The following is a 12,187-nucleotide window of genomic DNA, read 5'->3' as shown; positions in this document are numbered from 1 at the left end:
TTATGGAAATTAAGACCAGTATGTGCATGCTTACTAAGTCCTCTTGAAAATAATATCATTATTTTAGATTTTTGTAGGCTTGCTCAATCTCTGATTATTCTCACCTTTATCTCTTGGTGTAAAAATATACACTTATCAATATATACCTCTGAAATGTAAAATAAATCTTTGGAAATAAGACCCATAGAATCATGTCATTCAACAATTTCATACCCTGGGATAGCTGTCCCCACTCTCTTTCTCCCCCCCGGTATTCTCATTCATGAGTGCCTATAATTTTTTATTTAAAAAATTTAAATAAAAATTATTTGCTTACATTTGGGGAAACCAATGAATGATTTCCCAGATCCCTAAATAAGAGACATAGTTCTTATTGTCTGCCTCCTTTAAGCTGTAAATATGTGATATACTCAAATGAGTGCCAAAGGGCATACAAGAGTAAGAATATTAAAAACAATGCACTGCCCTTTGACCCATCCATAGCACACAAAATTGCAGAGGTGGGCCCACTTGCTGGCTGAGCTGGTGCATGATGGTGATACTGAGAGTCTGACTCTGGGGGAAGCTATGCTTTATAGCTATGGCATCATGGCAAACACGTGAGGCTCAGACTCTGAAGATGAGGGTCAAGCTCATCTCTGATGCTCTCTTCTGCAAGGCCATGGGTGAATCACTTCTTCCTCTGGCTTCTGGGGTTCCAATAAGTCCTTCCCAACCCCTTGGGACTAACCATATGGTTCTGCTGAGGCATCTTGTGTCACTGGTTACAGGAGACTTAGTGGAAGAATTTGGCGTTACATCCTGCACCATCCTGTCCCCCACCCCTTAGAGCAAGGAGGGCGTTGCATCCTACACCATCCTGTCCCCCAGCCCTTAGAGCAAGGAGGGCGAGGGACATCTGCCCAACAAGTAGACAATGTTATGGACACAGCTGAAGGTACCTATGGCAAGGCCAGTATGATAGCCATGCCAATATTACTGCTATTGTTATTGCAGTTACTATTATTACTGTTACTGTTCTTCACAGAACTCTGCTTGGAGGATAAAAACTGCCTCTTTGATTCACAAAGTGAGAAGTCTAGACAGTACTGTAATTAAGTCAGAGGAGAAGGGGAAGAGAAAGTGAAGGAAGAGTGAAGAAGAGAATAAGAAGAGGAAGGCAGGGAGGGAAAAAAGAGAGAAGAGGGAGGGAGGGGGAGGAAGGGAAACTTGTTGGGAGTGTAATTCAGATACATTGGAAACATACATCAAAGTGTCCTCTTCTGATAGTGTACACTCCGGCTATTTGTCCAGGATTTGAATATGTATTTAGTTTCTTTGCAGCAGTTCAATGCCATCCACTAAAAATTATTGCATAAGGGAAAGCTAATTTGGGAGGAGCAATTTTCTCAGAACTGATTGCAGAAACAGCCAGACAATTATCTCAACAGAGCACTTAGAACAGTGCTGAAAGGGCCGTGCCTTCTGATTTACCCTCGTCTCCTGCATCATGGCTTAATTTCCTGCATCCAATCACTCCCTGAATGAGACAGACTGAGGGTTCACCTCCTGAAAATGACCACCAATCAGGGAATGCCCGGGGGTCTAAAACTCTCTCCCTCTTTGCCCTTAAATCCTCCCCTCTCTCAGCAGACTGATTTATGAAGCAGGAGCCTCCACGGTGGAAACATGATGTCACCCACCTGCCTTCACGTGAAAGGAGTCTTTAGCCAAACTCTCTTACTTTGAGATCCAACTGATCAGTATTTCAGATGGAAAACGTTTGCAGGCGTACTTTGTAAAATGCCATACAAATATAAGATGGGACTAGAAGTCTACAGTAGAAATAGCTAGAGCAATATTTGGACATGCCCTTCTTTGTCTTGAACCTGAGAAAAAGGGTGTGCACATATATGTTCCAGGCACTAGGGTTTAGGCTAGGAGTGGGTCCTCAGGACTCTAGCTGGCTGGATTTGAGTGCCAGCCTGGCGAATGCCTAGCTGGGAGACCCTGGGCACGACACTTAATTTCCCTAAACTTCAGTTTATTCTTTTGTAAACTGAGGAAATTTGCAGGGCTTCCTTATGAGGTCAAGGCAAAGAGTCAAGGCTTCCATCTGGGCAAGGTACCTGGGCATAGTTTCCATCCCCCAAATGTTGGCCATTATTATTATTAATATCATTGGGCTCTGCTGGCCAAAATCCCATGAGGTTGGCATACTCCACCTTCTCCCTGATGAGGAAAATGAGGCTGAAGAGGTGAACTAGCTTGCCCAGTGTCACCCCTGATAAGGAAAGGCAGGGGCCCAAACCCAGGCTGCTTCCAAGGCCCACCCTCCACCCAGGCAGCTTAATGAGGGTTTCAGCTTCACGCTTCTCTCCCCTTGATTAGGTGTTAAATATTTACCATCTTGCCTTTCTTCCTCTCTACCCTCTTTAAAAATGGTTTAATTAAAATCATTCATTGAGCTCATGATAAAAATATGTAAATGTGATGATTTTTGTGAAATGAATCTATTGTTTCCCTTTGATTCCCAAAGGACTGTGGATAGAGAGGATAGAGAGTCAGGGCTTCCAATGAATTTGAACAAGCATTTGATAATACATCGTATAACCGATTTCAAGGTCTGGTGGCCACAGGACCCAGCAATTCATGTGTTGTGAAGCACGGCTAGATTTCCAGGCAGGGGCTGGGGGTGTAGTGGAAACATCGCTTCCATGTTTCTAGGCAAATAGAGCTGAAGGGAACCCATTTGCACTTCCCCACTTCTGCCTGGGTGGGTCCTCCCACGCTCACCTGCCTGAAGGTAACCTGGGTGGCTTTGCTTTGTTTCTCTCTGAGTCCACAGCCGCTGATCAGCCACTGATCTGGCCTTTCTTTCATACTCCCACCTGCCTTGTGGTCCTGCCTGCTGGGTGCCCTGAAGATGACTCAACGCTCTTCTTTTGTTCCTTAAGCGCCTGATCTATGTCATGTACTGGGGGTTCAAGCCCTTGCATTCAACACATATTTGTCCTCTGAGAGCCTGTGAGTCTGGCAGTGGGCTAGGCAAGTGCTCCCTTTCTTAAGATTTCAAGAAAGCTAGCAATGGTCATATGGACTTCAGAACTGCTGGCCTAACTTGGGTCGGGGGAAAGACAGTCTCTTATTCAAGTACTCTTGAAATTTTTGTGCTCCCTGCCAATCTTAAAAAAAAAAAAAAAAAAGCACACTTCCCAAGTTTACTCCCCAATCTAGCTTGACTGATTTGGAAGCCTTTAATAGTTTCCTGGGGCTTCCCAAGTATCTTGCTGATAAAGAAAGTGCCTGCGAAGGCAGGAGACACAGATACAATTCCTGGGTCAGGAAGATTCCCTGAAGTAGGAACCCACTCCTGTATTCTTGTCTGGATAATCCCATGGACAAAGGAACCTGGTGGGCTACAGTCCAAGGGGTCACAAAGAGTCGGACAGGACCGAGAGACTGAGCTTGCACACACGCAGTAGTTCCCTGCCCTCTGCTAATAGATGGGAAAGATCACCACCACAAATATTGAATGGCTTAGCACAGTGTACTGCATTTCTCATTTATAGGTTAGGAGTAGGGATTGGGCAATAGGTGGAGAAACTCTGCTTGGTGTCACTACTCAGGAATTTAGACTTATTCTCTAGTCTCTCAATTAACAAGGATGGTGTGGGAAATTTTTTCTTTTTTGAAAGAGAAATGAAAATTCACTTTCTTTAATTTTTAGTTGTTAACTTTTCAAAAAAATTATTTCATATTGGTGTATTGTTGATTAACAATGTTGTGTTAGTTTCGAATAAGTATCTGTTCTTTTTGAAATTTTTTTCCCATTTAAATTATTACAGGATATTGAGCAGAGTTCCCTGTGTTATACAGCCTTGCTGATGGTGCTAGTGATAAAGAACCGATCTGCCAAAGCAGGAGACATAAAGAGACTGGGGTTTGATACCTGGGTAGGGAGGATCTCCCTGGAAGAGGGCATGGCAACCCACTCCAGAATTCTTGCCTGGAGAATCCCATGGACAGAAGAGCCAGGAGGATCCATGGGATCGACAGAGTTGGACACAACTGAAGTGACTTAGCATAGCACTTTCTTTTTCAAATTATTTTCCCATTTACGTTATTACAGAATATTGAGCAGAGTTACTTGTGTTATACAGAAGGTCCTTATTGATGATCTGTTTTCAATATAGCAATGTGTACGTGTCAGTCCCAAACTCCCGGTCTATTCCTTCCCCTGGTGATCGTAAGTTTGTTCTCTAAGTCTGTGAGCCTGTTTCTGTTTTGTAAATACAGAGAATCATGAGAGACCAGTACAAACGACTATATGCCAATAAAATGGACAACCTGGAAAACATGAATACATTCTCAGAAAAGTGCCACCTCCCAAGACTGAATGAGGCAGAAATGGAAAGTATGAACAGACCAGTCGCAAGTACTGATAACTGAAACTGTGGGAAGCTCTTATGGGCCTGGAGGCAGTGCAAACTTCTGCTCACAGTCCAGGGCTCAACCCCATGGCTGCCTTGCAGGGGAACTGGGAAGCGGAGTCCAGTCCTGTTCTCAAGGGGAAGGGGAGCTTAAAGGCTGCAGCGAGGGCCACGCCGGAGTCCTATGGGTCCCCTTACGGCGTGAAGTCCTTGAGGACAGGGATGGAAGCACTGAATTGCATGAGCTGAGCACCTCGCCCAGCGCCTGGTGCTGCTGGGTAAGTGGTGAACACTCCCCGGGGGAAAAATGAGCAAGAGAATCAGTGATTGAACAACCGAAGCTGTGATATAATGGTCAAAACCATGGACACAACCTCCCACCATTGGGTTCTAGTACATGATTTAGTCTATTTTGCTATGTTGGACAATGCAGAAGGGAATTGTAGAGTAACTTGGACGTCTTCCAATCTTTCTGGTACTTTTTAACATTTCTGTTGACACTTCTGTCATCTTGCACCCCTCTCCTCTAGACAAAAGTTTCGTGGGGAAAGGCTCAGCCCCTTTAGGAAGTGTTCCTATTATGGTATCAGTCCCTCTGTCTGATTTATCCCAATTTCTTCCAACTGTGCCAATGTTATACTTCCTTCTGCAGTCACAGAGAAGATGACATGAAGCCGTATCTTGCACCCTATGTACCAAACTGCTTCTAGGAAATCTCTTGTTTCAGACATCTGAATGTCGTCCTTGATACAGAAACAGATTTTTAAAAAATGTATAAAAACTCGTTGTATCTTAAAAAATTCAGGCATTCAAGAGCATTCACTTTGTGAACCCATGGACTATAACCCACCAGGCTCCTCTGTCCATGGAATTCTCCAGCAAGAATAATGGAGTGGGTTGCCATTCCCTTCTCCAGGGATCGTCCCAACCCAGGGATCAAACCTGGGTCTTCTGCACTGCAGGCAAATTCTTTATAGTGTGAGCCACAAGGGAAGCCTTGCATATACATATATACGTAAATGTGTATACACACTTGCATCTGGTAAAACAATGATTCTGAATACCCCCTTATTCCAAAATAAGAGATGCAAATAAAAAATTTCACTCAACTTGAAAATGTAAACTTTTAGAAATGAAGATGAAAGAGTCAAACGTCTACTTACATTTATTTCATTAATTTATTTAAACATGCATATTAAAACAGCTAAAAAAACACAGCACTTACATTAATACTATGAATGAAATAGATCTTACAAATAAATAAACATAGACTACTTGGCATTTAGCAATCAATTTGCATGTTTTTTTTTTTGGCTTAATTTGTTTGTTTGGAATTTTACAAAATCAAGGCTTTTTTTAAAGATAGTGCATCAATAGTACTTACTTTAGCTGTTCAGCTCAAGAATTATCCCCTTGAGATTTCTTGAAGAAAATGGAATATTTTAAGAACCTTTTTTTTTTCAAGAATTCCTCTCTACTCCCCCTAATTTTAAGAAACACAACTTTTTGAGTAATGAAAGCAATCATTTAAAAAACTTGAGAATTCCTGATTTCTATTTATACTATGAACATGATTTTCAAAAAGAGAAGCTTACAGATCTGTAATAATTGTAGTTAAAAATACCTCTTCAGCTTTGGAACATTCAGAGTAATTTTAAGAGATTATTGACCACACTGGTTAGGAGCAGAAAGAACTCCTTTGGGAGAATTAAACGAGGTTAGAACATGGGGGAAATATCTAAAAATTGGCTTAAACTAATTTTTTGTCCTGCACTAAATAATTGAGAGGTTTTTCTATGTAACTGAAAACCCACATTTGGACCAATTAACTTCTTTTCTAAGGATCATTTTTTGGGGGGAAATGCATCACTTTATACTCAAGTACATAGAAGAGTGGAAGAGTTTTCTCTCCCAAATGTTGATAGGCTGTGAGGATGGAAACTGACCTGAGGGTCACTTTAACATTTTCCTCTTCCTCCTACCAACATTTTCAGTCTGCTGAATATGGTGGAAAGGAGGAAATGCAGGAGTGAGTGATTTTTAATTCTTTAGACAAGACACACTCTCGTTGGAACCGTGTTGCCTAATAGACATCTAATGCGAGACACATACACACAGTTGTAAGCTGTCAAGTAGCTCTTGAAAAAGGTAAAAAGGAAACAGGTCAGATTAATTTTAGCAATGTATTTATTGAGCACAAAACATAATTTTTACATGAAGTCAACATGGAAAGCACTTGTGAGATGTTTTCTATTCACTTTTTGGTAATAAGTCGTAGAAATCTAGTGTGGATTTTACACTTAGAGCACTCTCAATTTGGACCCACAATGTTGCAAAACTTGATAGACATCTGTGGTTGCACGCATGCATGGTCGCTTCAGTCGTGTCCAGTTCTTTATGACACCATGGACCATAGCCCACTCGGTTCCTCTGTCCCTGGGATTTCCCACTCAAGAATACTGGAGTGGGTTGCTATGCCCTCTTCCAGGGGACCTTCTAGGGATTGAACCTATGTCTCCTACATCTCCTGCATTGCAGGTAGATTCTTTACAGCTGAGCCACAGGGGAAGCCCAGCATCTGTGGTTAGTGTCTAATATACTGGAGAGTACAGTTATGGAGATAAAAATATACATATATTTATTTTATTTCTTACAAGAATAAGAGTATAGCATATATATGTATATATATTTATGTATCTTATTTTGTCTATTTCTAGATTTATTATTATATGTATACTCTTTATATGAATATATATTCTATATATAAGAATATATTCTATACATATTCTTATATCTATTTCAATATATGTTTTAGACATATCTATTCATATATATACATATAAGAAGAAATAGTTTAAGAATATATATTCTTGTATCTACTTTTATATATATTTTACATATAGCTATTCTTTTTTTTTTAACTTATATGCAGAGTACATCATGCGAACTGCTGGACTGGAAGAAGCACAAGCTGGAATCAAGATTGCCCGGAGAAATATCAGTAACCTCAGATATGCAAATGACACCACTCTTATGGCAGAAAGTGAAGAAGAACTAAAGAGCCTGTTGATGAAAGTAAAAGAAGAGAGTTAAAAAGTTGGCCTAAAACTCAGCATTTAGAAAACTAAGATCAGGGCATCTGGTCCCACCACTTCATGGCAAATAGATGGGGAAACAATGGAAACAGTGAGAGACTTTATTGTTTGGGCTCCAAAATCACTGCAGATGGTGACTGCAGCCATGAAAATAAAAGATATTTGCTCCTTTCCTTCCAGGAAAGCTATGACCAACCTAGACAGCATATTAAAAAGCAGAGACATTACTTTGCTGACAAAGGTCCATCTAGTCAAAGCTATGGTTTTTCCAGTAGTCATATGTGGATGTGAGAGTTAGACTACAAAGAAATGTGGGACCAAAGAATTGATGTTTTTGAACTGTGATGTTGGAGAAGACTCTTGAGAGTCCCTTTGACAGCAAGAATATCAAACCAGTCAATCCTAAATGAAATCAGTCCTGAATATTCATTGGAAGGACTGATGCTGAAGCTTAAGCTGCAATACTTTGCCCACCTGATGTGAAGAGCCAACTCACTGGAAAAGACTTGATGCTGGGAAAGACTGAGGGCAGAAGGAGAAGGGGGCAGCAGAGGATGAGATGGTTAGATTGCATCACCAACTCAATGGATATGAATTTGAGCAAATGCCAGGAGATGTTGAAGGACAGGGGAACCTGGCATGCTGCAGTCCATGGGGTTGCAAAGAGCTGGATACTGAGAGGGTAACAGGCAGGAAGGCCAGGGGTCTCCAAATGGAAGAAATAGCCTGCAAGTGTCAGACATTTTTATCTCTCTTAAGCGGAAGGAGGAAACAAACTAGCAATATTTTTTTCCTTCACTATACAAATTTTAAAGAGAGGTTTCTCTTAAAATACTGTGTTGCCATAATGACACCTGGTTTCACCTGAAGTTAGCTATTCTTGAGCCTAGAGATAACCAATGCCTTTTTCTTATGAAAATGTTTGTCTTAAGCTATGTAATGTACTACACCTTTACCCCAAACTCGGTCTCCAAGTCGGTTCCGCCTCTGGGCCCAAAACCTACTTGACAAACCAGTTTGTTATACTCAGATATTGTTCCCCTAATCTATGTAAATGAAACTATTTGTATGGTGGTCTGCCCTTCTTTAAGATTCAAGTTAATTATTTTATGGCCCAGGATAAACCATTTGGTGCCATTCTGAATTATAAGACATTCCTTTCTTTCATTAACAGACTGCTAGTGACTATATAACATCCAGCTAAAGACTAGCAAGGGGGTACTCTTTCTGCCCCCTTCTGATGCCTATGTCAGAAGCTTTCTCTATCTCCTTTATACTTTAATAAAACTTTATTACACAAAAGCTCTGAGCGATCAAGCCTCGTCTCTGGCCCCGGATTGAATTCTTCTCCTCCGGGGGCCAAGAATCCCGGTGTATTCATGTGATTCAACAACAACCTTTCAATACAACTTAGCAACTGAACAGCAACAACCTTAAAATACCTGAAAATACGCACATACAGAATTGCTTCTCTTTCCAACTAGAGAAACCAATTCTAAAATTTACCAAGTAATTAAGTACATACTTTTAAGGGATGAGTTGAGGGGATTGGGACATTTGTTTATTTATTTCCAGGCAGTTCTATTCCAGATACACAAATGTCATTTCAGAAGTAAAAGCTTCATCACTTTGGATCCTACTCTTGGCCCTCTTCCCTGACACTGGACTACAGCAAGCTGGCTTCAGGTCCTTCATCTGTGCAATTAATATCATTCCTTTTTGCCTGATGCCCTGGGCTCGATGTCCAAGGATTATAAAGAGCTCGTTCTTTGAAGTCTGTTATTCTGCTGTCTCTAGGCTTCAAGTCTTAAAAAAAAATGCAGGATGGAATTCAAGTTTTCTTTATTAGACACTCAAGAGAAAATATTACTCCACTTGATGTTGACTATCTGAAACAATGCTTAGTAATGATAATAAAACTGTCATTTACTGAAAGCCTGTGCCACGCTTCATTTTTCTAAGGTACTTTTAAGTACATATTTTATTTAATCCTCATAAGCACACCATGAGAGTGAAAACACCTGATTCATAGATGGTGAGATGTGCCTGAAGTGAAGGCTTTTGTTCAAGAATTCAGAGCTGATAAGCCATAAACAAAAAATTAAACACAAGCTTTTGTCTTCTAGCTCAGGTTCCATAGTATGACTCAAGGCTTATGGTTTTGCACTGTTTAGAGAATTTCTTCCAAGTAGCATTACTGAACTTTTATATGTTGCAGAACATTTGGCCCTAAAGTGAAAATGACCATGTTTGAATCCTGACTCTGTTTTTTTATCACTTATTCTATGACTTTGGAAAAATCACATAGTTGACTTCTGCTTCCTCCTCTGAAAATGCAATAGTGAAGCTCTCCTCAAGTGGGGATTCATGCAGATTTGTCATCAAAGTATGCTAGAGCATTAATTAAAACCATGAAACTAAAAGTAACCTGTTTATTAGCAGTGTAATGATATAAATAAAATAAAAAATGTGTTGAATATTACAACAAAAATATTAGATATATAGGCATTAAAAGTCAAGTTTTCAAAGAATATTAAATGACTGGATTCTGGATGCAATGTTAAGGAAACTTTATTAAAAAAAAAAGCAATATATACCATATGATCCTAATTTCGTAATTCATAGAGGCATGCATAAACAGTTAGGAAAAAAGCAATCCTGCCAAGAATCACACTTATTGTGGTTATCCTTGGGTCATAAATTACAAGTGGTTTTTTTTTTTTTAATAGAGTGCACTTCTATATGTTCCAAAATTTCTATGATGATCACATGCTCATTTATCTTCTTTAATCAGGAAAAAAAAATATTTTAAGTGGCATCTCTAGTTACGAGGAAAAGTTCACTTTTAATGAAGGCCATTTGACTCATCAAATAAAGTTTTCTACCTCCTACACTTAACGAACTATTTTAAGTCTCCTCTTTCTTTAGACACCTACTGTTCCTATTAATTCTGATACACTATCAGTCCTCATTATAACAACCCTGAGGGACTGGAGGAACAAGTGCATTTTCCAACAGGCGAGAAGTGAGGTCACAGGAAATGTAAGGAAAATCGGTAACTTTCTAACTCCCTCCTGACCTAAGTGGTTTTTTCCCTAAGTAAGGGTCTGTGAGTTACCTTGTATATATCACAACAGTCTTAGATAATGCAGTTGATCTTCTATGTAACGATGATGTCTTGCTTTAGTTAGAGATGTCTATGTGTTCCATAGGGAGGATTTATATGCCTGGTAAGACGTAAAGACTCTCTAAAGAAGAGAGCCTTGTACTTACTTTGGCAGCACATATGCTAAAATTGGAATGATACAGAGAAGATTAGCATGGCCCCTGCGCAAGGATGACATGCAAATTCATAAAGTGTTCCATATTTTTAGAACAAATAATTTCACAATTTGTATGGAAATACAAAAAACCTCGAATAGCTAAAGCAATCTTGAGAAAGAAGAATGGAACTGGAGGAATCAACCTGCCTGACTTCAGGCTCTACTACAAAGACACAGTCATCAAGACAGTATGGTACTGGCACAAAGACAAAAATATAGATCGTGGAACAAAATAGAAAGCCCAGAGATAAATCCACACACCTATGGACACCTTATCTTTGACAAAGGAGGCAAGAATATACAATAGAGAAAAGACAATCTCTTTAACAAGTGGTGCTGGGAAAACTGGTCAACCACTTGTAAAAGAATGAAACTAGAACACTTTCTAACGCCACACACAAAAATAAACTCCAAATGGATTAAAGATCTAAACGTAAGACCAGAAACTATAAAACTCCTAGAGGAGAACATAGGCAAAACACTCTCTGACATAAATCACAGCAGAATCCTCTATGACCCACCTCCCAGAATATTGGAAATAAAAGCAGAAATAAACAAATGGGACCTTATTAAAATGAAAAGCTTCTGCAAAACAAAGGAAACTCTCAGTTCAGTTCAGTTCAGTCACTCAGTCGTGTCCGATTCTTTGCGACCCCATGAATCACAGCATGCCAGGCCTCCCTGTCCATCACCAACTCCCAGAGTTCACTCAGACTCATGTCCATCGAGTCAGTGATGCCATCCAGCCATCTCATCCTCTGTCGTCCCCTTCTCTTCCTGCTCCCAATCCCTCCCAGCATCAGAGTCTTTTCCAGTGAGTCAACTCTTTGCATGAGGTGGCCAAAGTACTGGAGTTTCAGCTTTAGCATCATTCTTTCCAAAGAAATCCCAGGGCTGATCTCCTTCAGAATGGACTGGTTGGATCTCCTTGCAGTCCATGGGACTCTCAAGAGTCTTCTCCAACACCACAGTTCAAAAGCATCAATTCTTTGGCACTCAGCAAGATGAAAAGACGGCCTTCAGAATGGGAGAAAACAATAGCAAATGAAGCAACCGACAAAGAATTAATCTCAAAAATATGCAAGCAACTCCTGCAGCTCAATTCCATAAAAATAAATGACGCAATCAAAAAATGGGCCAAAGAACTAAACAGACATTTCTCCAAAGAAGACATATAGATGGCTAACAAACACATGAAAAGATGCTCAACATCACTCATTATCAGAGAAATGCAAATCCAAACTGCAATGAGGTACCACCTCTCGCCGGTCAGAATGGCTGCTATCCAAAAGTCTACAAGCAATAAATGCTGGAGAATGTGTGAAGAAAAGGGAACCCTCTTACACTGTTGGTGGGA

At 40.1% G+C, this 12,187-nt stretch overlaps 1 non-coding gene across 1 annotated transcript; it reads left to right on the top strand.

Annotated features, from left to right (window-relative positions):
* Window positions 1–10,772: 10,772 nt before the first annotated feature.
* On the top strand, window positions 10,773–10,879 carry LOC129634664 (U6 spliceosomal RNA). The gene has a single exon (XR_008705834.1). It is a non-coding gene; the product is annotated as a U6 spliceosomal RNA (small nuclear RNA).
* Window positions 10,880–12,187: the final 1,308 nt, after the last annotated feature.

Source organism: Bubalus kerabau, chromosome 19 (assembly GCF_029407905.1).
Source record: "Bubalus kerabau isolate K-KA32 ecotype Philippines breed swamp buffalo chromosome 19, PCC_UOA_SB_1v2, whole genome shotgun sequence".
Taxonomy (NCBI): domain Eukaryota; kingdom Metazoa; phylum Chordata; class Mammalia; order Artiodactyla; family Bovidae; genus Bubalus; species Bubalus kerabau.
Note: the sequence above shows the minus strand (reverse complement) of the source record. Positions and strands in the feature narration are given on the sequence as shown.